We start from the raw sequence: 25,482 nt of genomic DNA, 5'->3' as shown, positions 1-25,482 counted from the left end.
TTCTCACAGATGTCAATTGAAATGAGCTATCAAATTAATGCCATATGACAATGACAGTTTTGTAAATCATCCTTTGACCTGATTTGCCTCTGAAAGACTCTGCCAAAAATGTTAATTCTAATACAGGCACATACCAACCATTTTTATCCCACCCACAAGCAATTTATCCTGGAGTCTTAATGTAGTAAAACTATTTGGAATTAATTAGAAGTTTTGCCTGATAAAGGATTCTAGTTTTGATTACTAAACCAGCCAGTTCCAGAATCAAATTTTTACTTTTATTATATTCTCTCTATTACTGCTAACAGCAATGTTAATGATAGCTATTGATTATCTTCTGTAATATCAGGAATGAGGAATATTTCTAACTGTTTTCAACAAGCAGAAGCTTGAGTTAAGGGATTAACTAGTGTGCTTCAACAGAAGTGCATTAATTTATAGGCCAAAGTTCTCGTTTAATAGCAAAAAAGACTTTTTTTTTGTCAGTGAATTTTCCTTTCTCTCTGACTTTTTTATTCCTAGTAAAGGAAAACATCTTTTAATTAAGCAGAAGGAACACAATCATAAAATTGCTGCATTTCTTCAATGGAAACAAACAAAAAAAAAATCACAATATAATTAAAAATAATGTATGGTCATTAATGAATAAGTCATTTTCTGTCCCTAATGCCAGGTTTCTTGCTTGACAAGAAAGAGGGAGGAATCTGCCATATTAAAATAAGCTGTTTGTTGAAAAATATTAAATTATACTAGAGGTTTAGTTTTAGTACAGTATATAATTTAATAGCATCCTAACAAAGAAAAGAAAAAAGTGTTTGTACCTTTTTTCAGTCTTTATGGTGCAGAAAGCAAGCATGAATGGTTTGGCACATATTTTAGATTGTTCACTTTAAAGGTTGTTTTTTCTGCTTGTTTTTAACTGTGAACTATCATGAATAAGAAACAGTTGTTTCTGTTTTTTTTTTTTTTCTTGGAGGATCCCTTTGTCTCAAGAGGACTAGAAAGGAATCTTTCACAAAGATTTTCTCTCAGTTGTGGTATTGCTGATGTCAAGCATGCAGAAATCATGAGTCAGCACTCCAAAAGTCACGAGACTTTGTTTAAAAAATATATCTTTTAAAATATATATGTGGCACTTTTTGGAGCCTTCATGTTAAATGTATGACATTCTAATATTTTCATCTGCAACTGGAAAATATATTTGTTGGAACAGAAGTAGAAAAAAGAAGAAACAGATGAGCTTTTAAACAATTTGCACAACTCCCCAGAGCTGGGTTTGAAGCAAGTTTGGAGCACTGCAAACATTGCAACGTAATTGCAGGTGTTGGCAACATGGCAATTATTTGTGAGAACTTTGATCTAAATTGAGGTCAATAAAAACAAATGAAAAAACTGACTGAAAGAAAAGCAAAGAAACTTTCCTTCACGTTTCTGAAACTTGGGCTTCTGTAATACCATTTGTTCTGCAGTCCTCCAAGAAATTCTCAAGTACAAAATCAGGACATTAGGCCTGATGTATTTAAGGTTAAATGAAAAGTCATATACACATCTGATTCCCAGATACAAGATATATTCAGGTAATGACAAATAACACTTGATTTTGGCCAAAAAAAAAAAAAGGGTAGGCAGACTGGTGCAGATGCTGCTGTTACAAAGACTTTTACCACAGTTGAAAATACAAAGACTATTTGAATCTAACAACATGGTTCCTGGCCAGAAAAAAAAAGCTACAATTATTTTTAAAAATGTCACCTCATTCACATTCAATGATCACAGAAAATGGAAACATTTTAAGGAGTAATTGTAAACATCTGCTAAAGAAAAACCGAAAACATGACTAAGAGAGAAATGAACTGCCAACATAAAGTATTGTGTGAACAGATCCACCGGAAAAACACCATTTTTTGTGGGTCAGTTCTATTATGAATGTGAAAAAAGAATGATAAAAAAAGTTAGAATCCACCTAAAAATATTTTACTTTGTCAGGCTGGCCGTCTACTCAAATATCAAGGAATGTGGCTACTCTTGCATTTCTGCAGCAGCTCCGGCCCCTGCTGCTTCTCTTGCCTTGTTCCAACAGAAGCGTTTGCACAGACGCAGAGAACTGGACTCAAACTAATCTAACAAAAAATATTTTTTTTCTTTTTCTGCTGGGTTATTTTTCAGCTGGATCACATAGGAAAAGTCAATGGCAGTGCAGATGGTGATGACAGCTCATGCAGGAACACTGCTAAATTTCTAACTGTTGCTTCAAAATACTGATTTTGAACTTTAGTAATGTAACGACAACATAAATGAAGGCAAATCAGATCATTCTATTCCTTATGAGGTGTTCTCCCAATATGAGGGCAAGAAACAAGAGGAGGTCATCTATAGATCTCTAAACCTCAGCACAGCATTTAAAGCTGCTGAGCAGTTTACATGGCACGGGGCTGCGTGACATCACCTATTGATTTTAGCAGAGACAGGCAGAATGACTGAGTTAACACCAAAGGGGAAGGGAAGGCACGGGTAGCCACTTTTCCAGCTATAACTGTGCCAGTTAAAGATGTCTGCATGAACAGTTCATACCACTGATTGTAGAGATACAACACCATGTGTCCTCTGGCAAAAGTGATCATGTGCACATTTTTGAAAATATTTCAGGCAATCTGGTTTTTTTCAAGCCATGTTTTGTTAATGCCAAATGTTACATCTATAAGCAGCTGTTTTGACTGGAAATGTTTTATCACCATCCCTTGGTAGAAGTTCGCAACTCCCCTGTTCTACTGGCTGACCACAGAGATTATCCCTAATCTCTCCCTTTCTGTAATTGGTGAAAATCAGCCAGATTACTTGCGGCTGTGGGCAGACAAACTGCTCTGCAGTTCCTGTGCTGGGTTAAAAGGCTAGTGAGTGCAGGTGTCCTATGCTGCCTGCACATGCTCCAGCTTTCCTTGCCCACAGAGTCTATTCCCTGTCCATTCACTGGTCAACTTGCTGCTATTTGGACTTGTTTTTTTAATATTGTGTTAACTTGCTGTATAAATTTGCTACATTGCTACGGGAATGCCTGCCCTTCCACAGTATGGGGGTAACACTGAGGAAATAAATACCTGTGGGCAAGGTAGGTGAGATTCCTTGCTCCGGTGGCAATGCCAGTTTGAGTACATGTCAATTAAACAAATAGTCCCACGATCTTCAGAGTTAACAAGAATTGAGAAAGTAAAAAGGAAATGCCAGGAAATGTGAGTTACAGGGAGAGAGGCCTAGGCACCTTGCTGATTAGCAGTCTTACAAACAAACAACAAGAACAACAACAAAAAAAAAACCTCTGAATTGGTTACAACAACAAAGTAGCTTGATGTCCATGATTTATTATAGTTCATTCCTGGGTTATGTCCTGGTTACATCACAAAGTTACAGGTGCCCTGTAGAAAGACGATAGTGCATGTGGTGGTCGTTGGGCAGGGGGAGAGTATTGAGCTGTGTTTGTTACATGCGTCTAAGAAGATTCCTCTTAGATCTCAAAATATGTATGTAGATGGCTTTTAAGGAGGTGAGGTATAGTTTTGCTGCTGGGTGTCTGGAAATTATGTATGTACAGGCCTGAGGACTGACTCTCAGGGGGTTGCCTCCATTCTTGTGTCAATTGAGTCTGTGCTATGGAAATAATAGCAGGAAGCCACTTGTCTGTGCCCTGCTTTGGCTCTGCAATAGGTCCATTTGCACAGTGTTTGGAGCTAACATCCAAATTTGTGTATAATGTAAAGATTGACCACCTGTTTTACAGTCACCGCTGAAATTGCAAATTAGAAGAAAATACAGAGAAACAAAAGGAAACAGGAAGAGACCAAAGGGATAAGAACTATGAGCTGGAGCTAATAATTAAAACTAGGGACAGAAGGAAAGAGTGGGATCACTTAGAACTGAAATGAGCAAAAGAAAGTAACACGAGGAAAATGGTATTATTTGCCTTTTTCCTAATATCCACAGGTGTCCACGTTACAGCTCCTGCAGACATCATCTCCCCTGGTTCTTTTCCTCTCTCCCATAATACTGCTCTAGCACTTCGAGGGAAGCATGTCCTCTGGGAGTTAGCAAGAAGGGCGGTTTCTACTATTATTTTAGGTCACGGTCATCCTTGCTAGAATCGCTAGGTGGTATTGAAAAGGGGATGAAATTTCTTAAAGAGAATGTGGAACAGCTATTTTGGGGTAGGTCAGGATGGGATCTAACAACTAAAGGCAAACAAGTCTGTGAGAACAATTCATTCCAGGGCTTTCTGGGGCCTTGAGTGGCAGCAGCATTCCAGAAGACAAGACTGAGAATGGGGAATGTGGAGTCAGGGAATGGGAAAGTTGGTGGGAGTGCCAGTATGTTCACGTACTGGTAAGAGAAAATAGAGGACAGATAGAACAAAAGAAAATTAAAAAAAAAAAAAAAAAAACCACCACTCATTTCTTATGTCAAGTTGTTGCAGATTATTTCAGGTCTGAACATACTTTTATATTCTTAGACTCCTTAGCAATCAAAGCCAAATAGTCTTGAATAGCATCTTTCTAAGATATTTTCTTGGATTGTGGCACAGAAATTCAGACTATCTATGATAAGTTTTTGAAGATCTTAATCTGTGAAATATTGAATGAGTGTACTTTCAAACTGCATCTATTATTCTTAGCTTGATAATGGAGAATTGGCTGTTGGTTATAGCCTGTAGCCAGGAAGAGAGTAACAGAAGTTAGATAATAAATCAGTGAAGAACCAGCTTTTAGCATTTTCGCAGTGAACAGCAAGTAAGCTAGCACTTCCTGAGAAAGCTATTCCATTGTTTTTATCTAGGTTCAAGAACCCACAGTGAAACCTGAAAACCAGCTCTAGAATCCTCACTACTGATTGAAGACAATTGTGCATAAAGAACACAGGTAAAAATAACATTTTGCTTACTTTTAAGGAAAAAAAAAAAACCACCTTCTGACATGTCATAAGACTAGTAAATCTTACTGAACCAGGACCATCATCCTGGATATTTGTTGACAGCAGGAAAAGAAACCTGCCATTTAAATTAAGTACCAGTTCTCTAGGTTCATGGTGTGCTGACTTCATTAAGGCCAAGGGTCACAAGCCATGGTTCCATGATACATTAAACCTGGCTTTTGGCTCCTATTACTGCATCAAAATGGCTCAGTGAAATGATGCAAGATATTGGAATGGGCTAGAGCCACCATGTTCGTTTAAAATCTGTTCAAAAAGTTGTGAATTTTTACTTGAAGACTTTAACTAACCAGGTATCATCTTTACACCATCTAATGTAATTACTGTTTAAGTATTATTTTTTTTATCATTGAATGAAAACCATAGAGCTAGCAAATAATATATATATACTGTATGGTCTACCTGTTTTAGTAGAGTTACAATTGTAATCTGATGACTAAGAAATACTTACCATACATACTGACAAAGTATTGATCATAATAGATCTGACATTAATAGTTGTCAAACCACAGCTGTCTAAAAGTTGCAAGTCTTTGTTTTTCCGCTGAGGCAGTTATATGAGACTAAAACTTAGTCAAGTGCTCTACCTTCTGACATAATTGGTTATCCTATGTAAAATACTGGAAACTAGAAAAAGAAAGCAGAATTATGAAGATGAATATTCTTCCATAGTCTGTGTATTTTGAGTATAACATGTCTTAAACCATGATTACAGGCTTGCTTTCTATCTTAAAAACATTTGCATTGCAGAAACTAGTTTAAACAAAAATGAATAGTTAAATAAACGTTCTCAGTGCTCCTTTGTGTTTCCCCATTGTCTCTCCACTTTGAGCTCTGCTCTTATCAGATGGAAAACAGGAATGTTGGTTTTAATCGCTGATTGTAAACCTGACAGCCTGTACTTTCAGTGGTGGCATTTGTTAGTTTTAGGGAAGGGAGATATGGAGATGTTAGAGGACAAAAGCAGATACCTGTATGTCTGCATGGACTTCAGTGGCAGTCTTAGAAACTGCCTGGGGGTGGATTTTAGCATAGAAATTCAAGTTGTAAGCAACAGCCTTTTTATTTTCTAATCATAAAATTTATCTTAGTTTTATGAGCCCTCTAGTTTTTTGGTGAAACCAGTTAATCTGGAATAACTTTGTGTACATCAGCGGTGTTGTTCACTTATGCACTTGTCCAGTTAATGTGGAATTGTGCCTCCTGGACACGATTGTTACTAGGGCATTGCCACCTTTTAGACCTCGTTTAGGAATTCAGCTCCGTAAAAGACACAGTGCAGATATTATACCGACTTCATATGCAAACACTTTGCTTGAAATACACAAAATTAATGACATTTTTTCTTCAGGGCCATGATGCACTTTTTTGCAGTCGGAGGGAAACAAAACTGGAATGTGATTGATATCCTTCTGGCTCATCAGTCTTTGTTACTGGCTCAAAAAACTCTGAGAATAGGAAAAGTGACAGCAGAATACAACCTTTCTATTTTCAGTACAGAAACATTGTATCTCACTGGTTTTATTTTTACTATCTCAATTTATCTGCTCTGGACTGCAGAATAAATTAATTCAGCTAAGCAGCATTAGTATGGCTTCCAGCGCCCCATAACTAGTGTAGGGGTCTCTTTTACGCTAACTAAATAATCTACAAGTTTCAAGGGCAGTTTTAGTTCATGTGAGAAGGATTGGGCAGTTTTCTAGCCTGAGCTCTTTACAGCAGTGCTAAAACCCTGCATTTGGATACTAACATCATCACAACTGTAACGTGGAAGTCTTTTTACTGGTCAGTGGAAGCCCTTGGGTATCTTCCCAGGGCTACCCCTGTTGGACGTGGGGCTCTCAAGTTTTCTGATGCTCCCATTATTCACAGTCAGCCTTAGCATGAATGACGCATGAATTAATGGCTTGAACATACCACTCTGTTTCTGCTTTAGAAAAACTGGATAAATGAGAATGACATTTCATACCTGAAGTTGACATTCACAGATTGTATAAAGAGCCCAAAAAACTCCCTAGTTTCCCTTTGGAACATGGTTAGGACTAGAGTTTGATTCTTCATCCCAATGATGCAGAGCTGTTTGTTTGGCAGAAAGTGTGCCTTTTTTTTTTTTTTGAACAGTTAACTTTAAGGGGAAATAATTATAGAAGGTCTACATGTTTACTTTTAAACGCAGCATTTTTTCCACTCTGCCCCAAGTCTGACATTTTAATGACCTGCTTTGCCTTGGTTTTTACTGGCAGCATATATTGAAGGGGTATTTTATGTACAGTTTTAACGTTTGAACAACACAGCTCCATGTTCTGTCACATTTTTATGTTGTGGAAAATGTCTTTTAAGTTGTTATTTGTTTTAATTGCTTACTAATTTGAGGGTGCTTTTGCAAATGTCTTTAAAAACTTTCAAATTTATCATTGGTAAGGATTATTAATTTAAAAAGAGCAAGCAAAGTAAAGCTGCATATATTTTCAGTGAAATTACTATCCTAAATGACTCCGTGGGGGGTTTCTTATAGGGGTCACTGAAAGGCAGAAAGAAATGTTTTTACTTCTTTGCTTTGTCACAAAAATTAGGTTACAAGGGCTATAAATGCAGGTAATACTTTTTATTACTAGATTTTCCTCTGTAATGAATATAACATTTCTTCTTTTCATATAACGATACCCCCTGAATGTCTTAGTACTTAGCATGTTTACCCTTAGCTTTAACAAGGGTCTAAAGTAATTCCTCTTTAAAAGGCTTGCAAGCAGTCTAAGGCAAAAAAAAAAAAAAAACAAACAAACTGCATGGCAGAATCACTGCTGGAGGTGGGAGGTCAAAGGGGGACACTGTCTTGCCCTGTGCCAACAAGCTCATCGATAATGCCAGCCCTGAGTAGGTGAGGGAGCGAAACGCAGAAACTAAAACTGGCGAAGTCACAAGTCTGAAGCAGAAAAGCCAGAAAATTTTGCAATGCAAAATACAAAATTGGTCACACATTTTCCTGCTATAAAACACATTGCTCTGTGCCAGTCTGCCAGAATCCACATTTACAGGATTCTCTAGTTCCAAAAAAGCCTTAGTCTCACTATTGCTTTGAGATTTGGGCCACATTGTTAAACTGGGAGAAGCTGCTCCACCTCAGCAAGGCTGTGCTCTTTAACAGCTGATCCATCGAGCATGCTACAGTTGTTCAGTATTACCAGGCTCCCAGGGCTCACTCTTTAGGGGATTACACCTCCTTCCCAGCTTTGCTCTTCAAGAGGGCATTAATATTCTCTGAAAGGCGGCCACTCATCTGTAGCTCTGTAAGGCCGATCTACTTTGATCTTAGCCTCAGAAATAGAATGATGAGGGATAAGAGTTCAAAGTATAAGAAGAAACTCAATATGCAAAGAATGTACCACATCTTAATAAGTAATGAGAATTCCCTTCATTTGTTACTGTTGTAAGGAAAAATAGTTTAATATCTTTATGGGATTAGGACTCCATGGTACTTTGCTAATGAGTGGCCACAGCCATTAAGATTTTCCTTATGTCTCCAGATAGGCTGGCAAACACACATTCAGTAAACAATGGCAAGACTAAGACTGGCTATTAAGATTTCAATCTGGCAAGTATTTTATTAATGTGGCTAACGTGTTGAGTTATTTTGATTGTAGACCCAATAAATAAATAACACGCAATTTCAATCTTTTTCTTACAAGCAACTTGAGGATTAAAGAAATCACTGGTAATGAATGGCGGCTTTTTAACAAAGTTTATCACAAATGACCCCAGGTTGTGAAGTGTTTGCTATTCAAGCAGCTGTAGATGGACAGAAGAATCTGAAAATTAACAGTGGGGACAGAATTCTTTTTTTTGTACTGGTCTGCTCAAAATAGAGGAGCTATCGTTCACATGAACACTCACCCGCATAGCAATGACAAATACCAGCAAATTTAGCTCTCATAAGTGTATTTGAGAAAGATTAGCGCACACCGTTCAGTTCAAGTTTTAGTTTTTAGGTTAGCTGCCTTTCATATTAATCAGCTTTGTTTTTTTCAGTGCTGCATTTTCTGTGTAGGACCAATGGATGAATGCCATGTTTAATAACCCTGTACATCTACTAATTCCTTTTTCCAGCAATTGTGTGTTTTCAAAAAACAAAAGAAAATCCTGGCAAATTAAATTTGTATAATTGGAAGAAATGTAGAAATGAATGTTGTGTGTCCTTAAAGTGCTAGAGAAGCTTATGTTCCAAGGAGTCACGTAGCCCTTTAAGGACTGTTCCTCGGATTCCTCATCTATTTATTTTCTAAAGTCCTATAAGCATAGTAGGATTTAGGGTCAGTACAAGATACTTTTTCATTTGATCAGCTCAAATGCTAATCGTCACAATGCAGAATAATGTACTAAGGAGACTGAGATATTTGACATGTAAACTTTGATTTCCTGAGTTGTTATGGAAGGAATTACTGGAAGTTATTTTCATCAGGTCAGTGTTCAAACCTTGTTTCCTTATTCACTTTTCATGACTAATAAATAGTCTTTCCATCCTTCTCCATATCTACCCAACTACCTAGAAAGAGGTTACTAAATTCTCTACTTTCCTGACAGCCAGCGATTTCATTTTCCACTCAGAAAATGTTTGAGTAGTATCAGTGACTTGTACAATAAAGACTGAGCATGAAAAATTTGTCAGTCAAGAGAACATCACCCCATAAATGTCCCTCACAGCTCTTTGCTCTCCACTGGTTGGAAAGGAGAGTAGCTTAAATTAATTTATTGGTCAGCATCTGTTTAACACGCATATGTGTGTGATGGGTTTCTGAACACACCTGGTACATTTTTTTAATGCAACGTCCAACAAGATTTTGATCATATTTTTAGCTCTAACCTTATAAAAATGTAGCAGCACAAAGAATTCTTACAGTGACTAAACTATTTTTTATTTAAATCCCAGTTTCAAAGGAATTTAGCTATGACCTGGATTTTAATTTTCTAGGGGATTTTACTAATGCTTGAGGGAGAAAATCTGGTACATTTTCAGCATATTAAATACCTGTTTGTGTCAAAGTAGTCATTATATTTCTAATTCATTTGATTACAGTACAGTGATACAGCATAGGGTATGTCTGGATATTTATTATCTTTAGCTATGATATCATTACAGTATGATTTCTTTATTTTCATTATTGGGGCATGCTACAGTAAATGCACCTAAATATTGCTGGATTTTGAAACCACTTAATTGTCCTGTCATTGGTGCAACAGTATGTTACATTAAAATTGTTTTCCTGGAGACCTTAGCTAGATTCAAATAAACCGTTCATTTCTGGCAACTAGGAAGAAATGGAGTCCTTGTAAAAATCAGACTTTGGAGTGAGGAAGTTGGTGATTTTTTTCATTAGTTTCATAGGGCTCATTGTTCCTATTCTGGAAACTTTATAGCTGCAATCACCTACGGCTAGAATCTGATTTTTACTGAGGTGCTATAATAATTATACTAAGTGCTTTCTGTTTGTCACTGACAAACAGAAATCCTTGAATGTCGCTTAAGGAAACTAGAAACATTTATATCGTGGCTTAGTTTTCAAGATTTCATGGTTTTACTTCTCAGGAAAAAGTTCAAGCTTTTTCTTAAATGAAACCAAACAAACACTTCCCACCCCTCCCCAGAAGCAAACAAACAAAGCACCCAAAGTCTTGCATATAGCCTGGGCATCTCTCAGCCTCTTCGACATATTCACAAAGATGTTCAGACCGATGAGGAGGAATGTATGAAAAAGTACAAGAACTTACAGAAACGTTGAGTTCCTTAAATAAAACATTTTGCTAAGAAACGTAAATATGACTAACTGAGAGCTGAAGGCTGACAAGTTTAACTAAATACTGTAATAGCAAAACAAACAAACAAAAACCTTTCAGTTCACTCGTGGATTAGCAGTTAATGCTCTGAAATCCACCAGCTATGACTATCTGTGCTGTTATAATCCAAAAGAAGAACTCTACATTTTGTGTTTTTTCAAAGGAAGATCTTAATCACCTCTTTGTAAGCCACCAAACCCCTTATTAAAAGTCTGGGCCCAATCCTCCCTTGAAAGAGTGGCCCCAGCGAACTATGGGCTTTGATCCTAAATTGAGAACAACTCCTACTGGAGGAAACGGCATGTGATTAACCAGTGCAGAATTTGAGACTGGCTGCTCATGTGAGTAAAGAACAATTTCATAAGATTATGAGCCATTAGTACCTTTGGTAGCTGCATTTTTACTAACTCATCTTCATTATCTGTTCAGTTCAAATAAGATGAACAGTATTACCTTGTTGTCAATATCAACGTTAACCAGTGGAATCTAGAGTGGAAATGACTTTAGTGTTTTTTGTTTTTTTTTATGGAAACTTATGTTGGGAGCATAAACACCACGTATTGTAGAACCTATTAACAATACATTTGCTAGTCTTGCCCTTGAATGCTGTATTTTTGAAATAAGTTACTGACAGTCTGAATGATTAAACATAATTTTCTGTTAACGTGAACTTTGTCCCTTCCCTCTCCCCCAAATTGTTTTCTGTTGTCCTCAATGTGTCCAAGTGAGTGCATTCAGCAAGGGAGCCAGAGAGCTCGGACCTGCAGTTGTGGGGTGGCACAGGGTTCTGTGTCATCCGATGGCAAGGGCAGAAAGCCACACAGCCCCAGTTCTTGTTTGCAAACAAGGGCAGACTTGGTGTAACATGACACCGGGGCTGTGCAGTGAGCTTCTGTGACCAGCAGAGTAGGAGCCTCTCAAAGGCTCCAGCTTTATACATTGATGTTTTTTCTTATTCTTAAACTAGGTGTGGATCTAGACCTTGCTATGTGAGTTTCTTAAAAATTTCAAAGAAAAATTTTCTATGACTGGTAGAATTCTTACTTATAAATATGCTCCACAGCAAAAATGTAATGGCACTGGCTTTAGAGATTTAATCTGACTCTTAAAAGTCGCAGAATACAACAAGGATTTAGTTGTACTTTTGGTTAGATTAATTTAGCTAATCTGACTTCATATATGGGGACTTAAATCTGACTTGCACAATGTGCCAGGTCAGATTCATGAGTTGTGCTGCTTTGACTAATTCAGTGCTACACTGGGTGTCTCGTTATTCTGGCAAAACTGCACCTTTAACTTTCTTTTCATCCTTAAAATCCATTTCCTACATCAGTCCCCATAAGCTAGGTCCCACTGTTATTGCAAGCATCCCATGTTACAGGAGACATGGGACATAGCTCATAGCAAAACCAAGCAGACTGACAAGGTACTGAGAGCATCCACACCTCCTGTCTTATCTGGTTTTATTCTTCCCATCTGACTTCCTGCCGTTCTGTTTAGCATCCTTCCCCACCTCCCAGGCCTTCCCATGTTACAGGCATTATTACTCATGTCACCAGCCTGCAGGAAAAAGCCTTCTGAAAAGCAGATGGGCAAGTTGGCAAGGCACAGACTGCACCCAGTTTCCAATGCCTTTGAGAAGGCTCAGCATTTATCCATTTAAAATTAATAAAGAATGGGAGGACCAGGAAACAAAAGATGTCTGGGAAACAAAACGAATAGCTGTGCTTCTCACACTGCTGTGCATCCCCCAAGCCAGAGCAGGGTTTTCTCCATCCCTTGGGACTAGGCATGTCCCTCAGCTGACCTATACAAGCTCTGTGTGAGGACAGGTGGGAGTCCTGCCCTACAGGCTCAGGCTTGGTAATTTTTGCAAGGTAGGGAGGATGTCTGAACTGGATTGGTTTGCTTCTCTGTAACTTCAGCTCGCCTGCACCGTGACAGCTGTGATGCTGAGGTACCAGAAACATCTTTTGGGGATTTAAAAAAGGGCTGGGGGGGTAATAGTGAAGGGTGTAGCAAGACATTTAATTAGCTCTCAGTGATCTATGTAAATGTCTTGCACTGGTACCTCGGTGATTTCAGATTTTTGTGTTTGTCACAAATAGGAAATGTTGAAAGAACCTGAAGCTAAACAGCTTGGCTCTTTCCTCTGAGAGGAAATAGAATTAGAACCTGCATGTGCTTGGCTTATACTTTATAATATGTTTTATTATTGGAGTTTTAAATTAGGCCTTTGGGCACCAAAATACAACATAACTAAGAACATAACTAACCAAGGTAAATTGATGCCTGCCCTAGTATACTTTACCATCACAGCATGCCAGACACTGCCTCTCCCTCTGAACCCTCTGCTTTTACGTGGGTCTGTTGGCACTGGTGTTATAAGGCTATTAGGCTGGGACCTGAAACTGAGCCACACTCTTGGTTTCCATCCATTCAACACAACTGGAGAGTCTCACAGGTTTTTGGCCAACTCCTGCCTTCCGCAGGTGGTGGAAGTCCAGCTGCAAGTGTATTCATTCTCATTAGCTGTACAATAAGCCCTTGGCTTCTCAGAGTTAGCGATGGAAGAGGGAGAAGAGATTATCTTGTGTGTGTTGATGCACGTGTCTCCATGTTGGCATCTAGCATGGCGTGATTCAGTGGTGTGGATTCTTGCTCGGCATTTTCCATAGGGGCAGCAGTCAGAAAATGCTAGGAAGTGCTCCGGTCCCCTCTCCTTGGTACTCTGCAGTTCTCCAAGTCTGTACAGACGGGGGTAGTAATGCTACCCCACCAACCTGTGCCTGATGATTCTAATCAGGAATGTTTCTGAGGAGAGACAGTTATTTGAATCAAATTGGTTCCCTTCTTTGTAACTTCAGTTTATCTTGTGAAAATACTGTCAGAATAATACATGCTTCCTTTATAACCAAGAAGTTTTACTCTTGATCGATAGGACTTACATTTCGTTTGTCAGGTTAATGAATTATTAGTCTTCCATTTTTTTTTTAGTACACTTCAGTCTCTTCTCTCTCTCTCTTTTTTTTTTTTAATTAAATTCAGCAGACAGCTGTGACAAGGCTGAAGTGGAAAGGTAGCCTGAGCCCTGATGCCAGATAGGAACCAGTACTCTTAGACTCCACTGGCTGCTTCTTGTGCAAGCGAGGTGGAAGTTTTAGGCTAATGGCATCAACTGCAGCCGGAGGGAAGCTGGGACAGTGCTCTAGTGGTTGGGCTTTGCAGCTCGGGACTGTGACTAGATGTGGGTGCACACTGCAGCCCTGCTGGCTGCGTCCAACACTGGGCAACATGGTCTCTGCCAGCTGAGACGATTTCAGAACATAGCAAAGCCCCTTATGGAGTCCTGCTCTCAGAAGGTCAGCTAAAGGGACTTTAAAGCTGCAGTAAGGGACCCTGCGTGTCAGGATTGCTGCTGGAGACCAAACTACACTGCTCACTGGGGCTCCAAAGCAGCTGAGGCCCACAGGGGCCAGGATTTGGTCTTCCAGGTTGGACTGCTATTCCACTTGGGTGCGGTAAGAACCTCTATGCCACTAGAGAATAAAATCATCAGAAAATACAACTGTGATTATTTTTCTGCCTGCCAGTGACAGCATTAAGTGCTTTGCGTTGTCCCCTCAGGATTCGATCATGTAATATTCTTTTTTGGTGAATTTACTTTGGGTGCATATGAGGGAAATCAAGATTTCACATTCAGTAAGTCAGTCTTGTTCCATAAACATTAACTCTGCATGTTAAAGCTGTCCTAGGGTGATCTTGATGTGCACATAGTAGTGTTTTCATCTTTTCTATAAATATTTGTAGTTGATCATGCATTACAATAGGGCATTCCTGTCCTTTGACTTTGCCCTTTTTTTTAGCTTGTTCATCTGATTTGCACAGAAGGGGGAAGAAGGTTTTATGGAAAAGATAAACTGCAGACTCAACTCTTTGTGTGGATGTATGTGTGTATGTTAATAAAATCTGCTGAAAAGCTATTTATGGATTTTAGGGAAAATGCATTGGCTGCATTTTTACGGAGCTAATGAAATCTTAGTTTTTTCTTTATTTAAATACAAAGTTCCATGGAAAAAAATGTATGTGGGAATGATAAGTAAACACTGGAAGTAAAAAGGCTTGTTTTAGTTCTGGGGAATTGTTCTATCATTGCATTTTAAATGTCATATTCATCTTCTTTCATTTCCTCTATGAACACTTCCCCCAGTTTTCATATGCTACTATATTTCAAAGCTTTTTGACCAGAAAATGGAAGTCTTCTGATGTCATTCATGCTTTAACTTTGCTAGTTCAGAGTCTTGGTAGTCAAACTGCCACCAGTCCTAGGACTGTGTTTCTGAGTGCCTTAGGCTTTTGGAATAGCCTGAAAACCTTTGTGAATCATAGAAAAACACCACCAATCTCAGTGATTTTTTTATTTTTTTTTTTATATAGGATTGAGGATTAGTGTTTTCAAATTTTTCTAGTATATGAATTTATACCTTAATATTACTTCCATTTTTGCTCAAGTATTGCCTGAACCAGCAATTGCAACACCCCAAGCTAGGAAGCTGCAAATCAGGGCAGGCATTTCAGCAATTTGTTGTCACTAGATCTTAGGTAGAATCCTCCTATTAGTTGACTGGCAAAACAGAAAAAGTTCTTCAGTGAAAAGAACCTACATTGCAATTATTTTTCCTTAAAATCTTAAAACAAATTACCCTTGAATATGTCCTTTACATGAGCCTAACTTTATGACTGGGCATGTAAAATAACTTTAAAATAACATACAAAATACAGTAAAATGTCTCGGGGTTCCGCCCTGCTTAAATTTATGGCAGTTTTGTAACCAAATTCAGATCTCTTATTTAAATTCAGCTAAGCTCTAAAAAGCAAAGCTCTGTGTATCCTTGAGATAAATAATACTGTATTTATTATATGAAAAGTATTTACATTTCAAGCAATTATTTTAAAAATAAGCCTAGGAAGCTTTTAGTTATATGTGGAGAATATATTGTTGTAGATTCATTTTTTTAAAAGAGATATTTGAACGTTACTGGTCTAGCATCACTGTCTTTTCATTTGTCTTTCATCACTGTGCTTTCAATACCATTCATCTATGGACTAATGCAATGCCCACTGAAGTCAATAGAAGTCATTCAGTTGACATCAATGAACAATGAATCAGGCCCTTTAAAAAAGAAGAAACTCAAGTTTACAAGGGTTAAACAGAGCACTGAGGAAAAAAACTCTGCAGCAGGATTGGTGCCTTCCCCTGCGTCCATACTGCACCTAGTGCTCTGCTGCCAGGCAGAGTATCAGCAAAACAAGCTGATCGTGGAGCTCCGCTGGTAGCTCCGATAAGGAAAGGCAGTTTTGCCAGTCAACATCTGAATTGTCTTTCTGTACAAAGCCTTAGTAGGTACTAATAATTGTAAGACATGGTAGAAATCTGTTCAGATAGGTGTCATTGATGCAGATGTTGAAAAATACTTTATTTGCCTTCTGCCCAGTGTTTCCAAAGAATTCATACTTTGCTATCAGTCTTTCTTTGTTCTGATTAAGTTGTAATCATTCAAAAGCAGATTCAGAAGCTCCCCCTCCCTCCTTCACGGCCCCAGTGTTTGTTTTATACCCAAATGTGACATTGTTACACCAGAGCAATCGAAAAAGGTTGTGATGATCAATTGAGGGCCCAATCAAAGCCTAACAGATAGGCAGCCATTCACTGCTGTTTGATATAAAAGGTGTTTTATTTCTCATCACTTTTTTGTCACTGAAAGAATGCTTCCTACGTGCAGATTAATTAAAGTGTAAACATTAAATATTGATTGATGCATTATCAGCATGGAGCAGTTGCCTCCACTCAGATTGATTCCTGCAGTGATTTATTGTCATATTTGTGGAGTCATTTCACTTGATAACAAAGAGAAATCGCCTGCTCCCTCTGCCTTTCAGCCTTACTTCCTGGCTCCTGTGCTGCACCTCCTCATCCTCAGTGACTCTCAGTCTTTGCCTGCTTGGAACTAGCGTGGCCTCACGCTATTTTCAGGAGAAAAGTTTAGTGCATCTCAGTTTGGCATTTGCATAGTAAGTTTAGAGTTCAGCAGGGAAGTGGCAGCCCTGTGCTCTCAGATGGAACATCCCTGGTTAACGCTTTCACCCTGCGTCCCACACAGCTGCGCTGTGTGCCAGGGCTCAGGCACAGCTTTGCAAACACAGGTTCAAATTATTAGGGTTAGCTCGCTGCCAACTTGACAGAAAGGTGAACTTTCAACAGAACGACATTGTTTAGGTTGGTTTTATGGCTAAATTATGCAATTAGTTGCTCTGGGTAGGAGCACAGCCACACAATAGCATATCAATTTAAAGAATTGCAGGTTTTTACTCTTGCTTTTGGGCAAATATATAAAAGACACCTTCATTCAAATCTTGTGGAGTATTTAATGGAAAGCAAAGCTTTGTGGTGTGTTATTGAGCACCTGGATTAGAAAATCCTTTAAAGAAATTGTACTAAAAGACTCTGTCTTTTGGCTGTGAGTTCAAACAGGCCAGTCATCCAAACAGCCTTTATTACCTCTTCTCCCTAAAAGCCTTAACGTTCTTTCTCTGTGTTCATCTCCATCAGGAACAGCCCTTGACCAGCACCACGTGTGGTCAGAGCTGCTGCATGCAGCCATCCATGCCAAAAGGAGCCATAACCCCAATGGCACAGGTTTGTTCAACACCACCAGGGGCTATATTCCTTCCTCCGCTGTGCTCACGTGGGCTGGACGGCCGTCCAGTGTGTTTACAGCCAGACACTGCCTGTGCTGGCTGAAAGAGCTCTCACTGACCCAGTCACCCACAAAAGAAAATTATTCATGAAATTGCTTTGTTTTGCAGTGACAAAACTTAATCTTTTGCATATGTGGCATTAGTTTAACATTCAGAGACTGAGATTACTCAAAATCTGCTGAAATCAAACATGAGTAAGACCACAAAAATAAGTAATGGGCAACTGGTGATCTTGATTCAGTCAACCAATGAAACTTTAACCTTTAGTCACAGGAGCAACAAATGCTAAGCTTGTGAATTCACTGCAGCGGATCATTTCAATCCTGGACCTGCAGGAAATTGTAAGAACAACTCCCTACATAAGCAGCAGCCACCCCAAACTGGCTCCCTAAGAAATATGAACTATGATTCTCTAAAAGGCTGTCACAAACATTGTATGAGATTTCATTTAGATAGTGTTTAGTTGTACTGCTCCAATTCCTGACCATCTCTGACATCTGCCCAAATGCGCACCAACAGCACTTTATTTGGGATGTTTTGATGTATTACAGATGCACCCAAACCTGGGAGAAAATGCTGCTATTCCAGGTCCTTCCCCACCGCCTGCCCTCCCTCTGTTCTGTCTTCTGTTCCAAGCCAAAAGTTTTGCATCAAGTTGCTGATTTCTGGGGAGTCACACCCAAATTTGGCACTCCTCAAATTAAAAAGCAAATAAACCAACCCCAAAGTATTGCAACAGTGTGCTCATCTGGATTCCTTCAAAATAATGCTCTCACAAGATCACTTTCTCTTGCTGCTTGTTTGCTGTTGCCCTTCCTACCCACTGAACAACACTGTTGTCAACTTTCTGTAAATTGTCAGCCTTATTTAAATTGTCAGCTTCTCCAGTCAAAGACCTTGCTTTCCCGTTTGTCTTTAAACTGTTGCGCAAACCAGCGTGGCTGTATAACCACCACTGCTACAAATGCAGTGCTGAAAGCCTACGTGCTCGTAAGACTGCTGAAAACAAGATCTATTGTCACTGTAATTATTGTAGAGTGCATTTACATTTTTATAAAGCCTTTCATTCAAAGATTCTAATCCATTTTGTGGGGAAATGTTCTTAAATATCTGTAGTTAGAGATGAAAATGTATTTCATCTATGAAAATACTTTCTTTTAACACTTTACACGTGACAGATAAAGACTTTCTAACAAATAGTTCAGTCTGAATTGTGTTATGTTGTTTAGACAGGACCACACAAGAACAAATTAAAAGTGATCTCAGTTGCAAAGAGTCTGTGTTCTGCAGGTCAAACGTGGACCTGAGATGCATGTACAGAACTTGTCCCTCTGGGTGACATTAAAGCATCTTTGTGGGGGGGTTTAAAAAAAAAAAAAGGAAACTTGTATTGACTTTAATGGGTGTAGAGTTTCCTTTTAGTGTCCAGTTGAAGATGTACAGAGATGCTTACATGCAGCGTGGACCTAATGGTAACTTACTGTAGAACCCCAAACAGTTTCCAGATGGAAGTGGTCCTGGGGCAGACATCATCTTTCAAAGAAGTAAGAGCCGTGACTCCGTTGTGGTTTGTCCTGATGTCAGTACACCAGAAGGGCTCGGTAACTCCAGGTAGCTTTTCAGCTGCTTGTCTTGATCTTTGCTGTGGGCTTTTTTCAGTAAGGTCCCTACTTGGTATTAGTGCAGCAGACTGGTAAAACCAGAGTTATATTAGTTGGGTTTCTACTTAAAAGAAGTGGTGCAAGTTATTGTACAGCAGCTCAGTATGCTTTATTTATTTTTCTCTGAACCCCCACAAATATTCCTGATGGAACTGGTGGTGGTGGGCAAGATATGGAGGTGAGCAAGTGGAGTGAAAGACACTGGGAATGTGTGGGGAAATCGCAGAACAGAAAACAGATCTTTTTGATAGGCTGTGAAATGATTTTGTAAAAGCCGTGTATGTTTTAATACCATGTTTCAAATATTGTCCTCCAGGGACAGATTCTGAAAGGAATGAGATCTTTGGGAAGTGACCACTTCCTTCATTGCACCTCACTGTTGTACGACTGTTGTGTAAATGCCACACAATAGTCAAGAATAAGAATTTTTAATTATGTAATTTTGGGGGGGGATTTTAAATGTGATGAAAACTTGCTTTTTTCCTCGTAAGCTTTCACAGGATCACAGGATAGTTCAGGTTGGGAAGATACATGTCTTAGAGTACTTCTCTTGAATCCTGATTAGGGTTTCCTTTCACCATGTACAATTAAATCTGACATGAAGGGATACAAAAAGATGTTTGTTAAGGACTTAGAAAGCTCAGTACTGACCTAGAAGCTGAAATTTTAGCAATGTTCATATACATAGGGGTTGTAAACTAAGGAGTCTCAAATTCACAAGCAGTTCCCCCTCTTCCCCCCAGCCAAAAAATAAAAAATAAAAGTAGTAGTTGTGATGTTGAATGCAAGCTATAGAAGACCACAGCCCTTCCCATTTCACTGAAGAGATTTTCTGATCTGCAGTAGGAGGTGGATATTAACTATAACCACTCTGCCAGTTTGTTCTTATAAAGTTACAGCTGTATGACCTTTTTAACCAAGTAGACTCCATATATAAACTTAGATTGCAATATCCATGCAAATTACCATACTATTTCACGTATCACTGTAAGACCTGCTAAATGAATGCTGTTGCCCTAAATTGTGGTATTTACCTTCCAAAAATGAGTTTACCATTTTTGCAGCAACAATTACAGGTTGCATGGGAATGGTGTGTTATTTCCTGAAATTGTATGTAATTTATTTTTGAAAGCTTGAAGCATAGTTTTGAAGTTAAATGTGTCATCTTTGTAACTGCTCGCTTCATGTTATTTTACAGTCCCTGAAATACCTTAGATAATAAATGCAAATTAAGGGAAAATAAATTACAATTTGTGGAGTGACCGATGTCTGATTATATGTAATATAATCAACTTCCTCCTGTGCATAATGTTTATCTTATTAATTATCCAATGTACTTTAGAACAGTTTTAATGATTGGTGATTGTTTCGCAGTGGAGAGGGATTAGGTTTGTTCGTAAGATGCATTTTATATTCACTTTCTGGGTCACCAGGACTGAATGTTTTCTAAATCTTATACTAATTGGAAAATTATTTAATGTTACTTATAAGCAGATACAACTGCCATTGCTCAAATAGTCTTCTATGATCTTTGCCTCTGATTCTTTCCTACCTTCAAAACTTTGCCTTGCCAAAAAATGTGGGTTTTTTTTTTATTTTATTATTATTATTATTTGAGTTTGAAGATTATTGTATTTAGAACTACTAAATAGATCGGTAAGTCACAATTATCTGTCCTTTCTTTGCCTATCCTGTAGTCTACTAGAATGAGAGAGGATTTCAAATTAACGGAGGTTTTATTAGGAGAAAAAATTTCAGTCCAAAAATAAGCTTTTTCATTCTTAGACTGTAACTTGTGTTATGACAGAAATTAACATTTTTGTGGCCTGTAATTAACTGTGTCTCCTCACGCTATAAATAAGATTTGGCAGCTATACCTGGAGTCAACTGTATCTTGTGGTCTTAGTTATCTGAAGCTGTTTTTTTTTTTTTTTTATTTATAGCATTTTGTATTTGCTAATGACACTGCAGAGTTCAGGGATGCAGACAATAAAGAACACACATAAAGTCTGGGGCTGGTGCCTGCAGCCCTCTTCCATTTCATTCCTACAGTGGCATCAGAGTTTGCTCAAATTCTTTCTCTGCTTGGAAATCTCTGGGGTTAGTGTTTAAGTCTTTGATGCTGCTAGTAATTCCAGCCTGCACCATTAAAGCTGCATTTTGTAACCGTCCCTTGGTAATTGTTGCAAGGACTTAGACAAGTAAGACTATCCAAAGTCATCACTAAGGTCAAACTGTGGTAGAAAGTGCTCTGATTTTATCCTGGAGATTGATGCTTGTATCACCTTTTTTTCGATTCAGCAGCTAGGGTTATAAAATGTACTTGCAATCACTGATAACATGTTTGATCAAACTACAAGTGGAGTAACACAGTATTTTATATACTGTGTGTAGTTTTACCTAGTGCAACAATAAATCAGTGAAGGCAGAGGTCTTTTGTAAATTTTAATGAAAATTCAGCTGCTGAAAATACGGTTACTTCTGGCTTAAGTTCTAGAAATATTAATTCATTTCAGTTCTTTAAAGCTGTAAAAATTGTTTTAACTACAAACTTTGTAGGAAGGCAATAAAGCAACAAGCAATAAAATAAGTAGTAGTGCATTCAATATATTATAATTATTTTGTCATTGGCTATAAGCAAACCGAGTGGAGGGGGCCAGGTGATAAAATGTACTTTGAATGAGCTGTAAAAAATGCCCATTTCTGAACACAATCTAAAAAAAACCTCTGTGCTAGAAAGAGACAAAAGTTGGGAGAATGAGTTCATCGTGCTATTGCATGAAAATAAGCAAGAAACATTCATGATTACATAACTTAAAAATATTTACCACCTGATCAATAAGCTGTATTATGTTGCAAAACATCAGTTAAACATTTACATATATAGTAAATCTAATTCATATCTATTAAACAAGTGACACAAGAGGGAGCTGGGGGTTATAGAAATAAAGAATATTAAATATACCAATATGTTGTGGAGCTCCTATGGTATCTTTCTTTAAAAATTTAAAGCAACATTTCTGTGAAGTTATCATTATTCTTCCCCAAAACCTGCCTACCTACAGAAACAGACACAAAGATGATACCAAGTGACTGTGCTTATTAATTTGCTGAGGATTTGAACAACATTAAGGAGAATTCATGCTTGCTTTTTGTCTAGAAGTTGAGCAGAAATACAGTTCATTAAGTTCTTCACTTTCCCAAGGTGGATTTTTGCTTGGTTGCTCTTTTACAAATTATGTCAAGCATATGTACATACATGATTTTTTTACAGCGTAAAGTAAGAGACAGTAGTCATTAGTGTTTGTAGTTTGCTTGGTTTTCTGCTGTGTTTCAGTTGTTTTTCTCAAATTTCTTCCACTTCAGAATACATTGCAGAAATCCGGTCAGTGGAGAGGTAGTTGAAGTTTGATCATTTTGTGATTGGTTTAGAGTACAATAAGATCATGATCATCAAGATAAAAAAAAAAAAAAAGTCATAACATTAAATTTGAAGTGAAGCATCCTTTTCACTATTATTAGTGTTTTCACACAGGAGTTATGAATATTAGGTTGTTTCTTGTTTTCTTGTTGCCTCCCTACAAACCTTAAATGGCTGCCAGAATTGTATAGGGAAGGATTTAAAGTCTGAGTTTTCAATCTCATTTATCTCATTCTCTGCGTACATGGTTCTGTTGGCTTTGAGGAGTTGTTTCCAGGTTAGATTGGTGTCGGGCTAGAATCAAACAATCACAGTTCAAACATCACGCACACCGCTCACTCACACAACATTGTTGGCTTTCTCGAACTTAAAAGGTACAAGTGGTGAGCTGCAATGTCGTAGCAGCAGGTTCAAGGAAATAGCTTTTATTCCATTGTCTCTGGTGGCTCCTATACTCATTCATACAAACTGATTTTTTTCCTCAAATAAGTTAGCTACAATAATTTTTGACTTGAACATGCATACTTGATCCAGACACCAAATACTTGGCCAGGAAAGAGTTTTTTATGATCCTGAAATGGAGTGTAGTTGAAAGTGGGGAAAGAGGGAAGAAAAGAAGGGTAAAGGGGCAAATAGTGGTTCTGGTATGTTTACTGAAGGTACTGGGTCTATTTCACAGCTCTTTTAAAAGGTCCTTTACTATAATACAACAGAGAATCTGTATAAATGTTTAAGATTAAAGTTGGTAGAGTACATCACAAGAAAACCAATCATACCAGCAATTTTACTTGTGCATAAAACATTTTCTACTTATGTGACTGTACAGAAATTTTGCCTCCATCATGTTCCTTTTCAGCCTGGTTATGTTATTCATCTGCAGTGAATAGGTTCTACAAACTTACTATTTTTTTTTTTTTTAACAGAGCAAAACTTCTTAACCAATTTAAACATAAAACCATTTTCTCAGTTGCAGATCAGAGGAACTGAACTGGTTAATACTAACCAAGAATCCAGCTTGCTGCTACAAAAGAAAGTAAACCAGAGCAGGTACATTTGTATTTAATTAAATATTCTGCTCTCTGTAATCTAAAATGAAGATAGCCAATGATGAATGTTAGATAATAAGAGGACTCTATAATGAAGTGTTCAGAATAAGCTTCTAAACTCCATAAACGTGTTATTTTTCCATAGGAAAGTCTCAAGTATAATAACCTAAGTATGGCATTCAGCAAGGATTTGCAGATGCACTCATTCAAAGGTGAGGACATCATTTTGGAGATGTGATTGGAAATCTCTCCTAAGAGCACAGGCTAGGCCTCCTTCAGGCATTGTGGATTCTTCATGCTTCCATTTGATTTTGGCTTTTGATTTTTCTAGTACATAAAAGTATGCCAATCCTGAGACTTTCTATCTATTGTTTCATAAAAGTGCATGTCTCTCATAAAAATGCATGTCTCTAACTGCAGGTAGCTCAGTAATCATGCCTTAATCCTAGTCTTGTTTCCTTCACAACTTTACTTTTGTATAACCTCATCTTGGGCAAATTAATATATTTCCTAACATATTTTTTCTCTTATGGAAACTGCAATATATGAACAAATCTATGAACTCTTCTTTGAGAATTCCTTAGTAACTCGCAATTTACAGTTTAGATGTCATCCCCAACCATGTAAGATTTTTTTTTTTTCTCCAATAATAATAATAATAACAACAGCAATGGGCAATGGATTTAGGAAGTGAATGGGAACCTTGAGAAAGTCTGTAGTATATTTTATCTAGAGGGACAAAAGTGAAAACTGTTTAGAAACTACCATCCAATGGAGGAATGCTTTGTAGCCTTTAGAAACATTGTTGGCTTTCACAGACTGCTTGGAAAAAGTTAGCATCAGTCTTGGGAAAGTGTATTCCCTCATGCACTGCGATATATTTCAGCAAAGCAAGCTTTCTATCAACTAGAACAAGTTTTCCTATAGTTCTGCATCTGTTTCTGCTCAGTCAAGGTGCATCTGGGAATATATTTTCCCTTGCAGCAGCAGGTGGCGTTGAATAGCATATGTTATTCTCACACTCATAATCGTTCTGTCTTACATGTAGTAAAACCTCCTCTCCCAAAAGAGATAATCCACAAGAGAAATTCAACAAGTTTTTATAGATGTAGCAGACTTTCTACATGACAGAGGTAGGGGTCAAATTCTTCCAAATTTAATCACACTGGGAAATAAGACCATAAATAATGTGTTCAAGTGACACCAAAAACAGGTGTAATACATTATATTTTCATTTTTCTACCCACAAAAATTTCTTGGTTTGCTCTTGAAGCACCACAGAGTTCATGTTGTGATAAAGTGATGTTTATCACATACCAATAGTCCTTCACTCTGCAGCAAATTCACAAACCTGAGTTTGCTCTGTGCAATTCTTTGCCCACTTTACCTCCAAAGAGGAAAGGATTTGATTCTTCTCCCTGAAACATTATCAGTGTGTCCCCACTGAATATGGTGCAGCATTTCAGATTTACACTGTGGTAAGTGAAGACAGAATGAGAATTAGCATTTTCCAAAGTTCTCTCAATCTAGTTGTAAAAATTATGGGGTGTTGCAGAAGCAGTTCGAAACAGACCTCCAAATGACTTCCTAAGCTTATTTTTAAAATATCACACACAAGTAAAATAAAAAGATATTTTACCTGCACGCAGGTAAAACCTAAGAATGAAACAGAAATCTTTTACAGGCAAATGGCTATACATCAATCTATAGTCAGTCTTAGCAGTGATTATGAGTATTTAAGAAATCCATCCATCTTCCTTTCATCAACAGTCAGAGTTTTCCATTTGCATAT

At 37.9% G+C, this 25,482-nt stretch overlaps 2 protein-coding genes across 4 annotated transcripts in view; one reads left to right on the top strand and one right to left on the bottom strand.

Annotated features, from left to right (window-relative positions):
• Positions 1-21,134, top strand: part of LOC310879881 (uncharacterized protein) — a 295,028-nt gene extending 273,894 nt beyond the window's left edge. The window contains exons 11-13 of one of the 3 annotated variants that reach the window (XR_014571200.1): positions 4,822-4,904; positions 17,414-17,500; positions 18,114-18,900. The gene's annotated coding sequence lies outside the window, so the exon portion shown is untranslated. Of the gene's footprint in view, positions 1-976; positions 3,563-4,821; positions 4,905-17,413 lie in introns of those variants that run through there. The other 2 variants (XR_014571199.1, XR_014571201.1) reach the window with 2 other exon arrangements.
• Positions 1-25,482, bottom strand: part of LOC310879883 (uncharacterized protein) — a 64,336-nt gene that overhangs the window by 4,876 nt on the left and 33,978 nt on the right. The window lies entirely within an intron of this gene.

This window comes from Anser anser (genome assembly GCF_964211835.1).
Source record: "Anser anser genome assembly, chromosome: 11".
NCBI classification, from domain to species: Eukaryota; Metazoa; Chordata; class Aves; order Anseriformes; family Anatidae; genus Anser; species Anser anser.
This window is presented reverse-complemented; position numbering and strand designations above follow the sequence as displayed.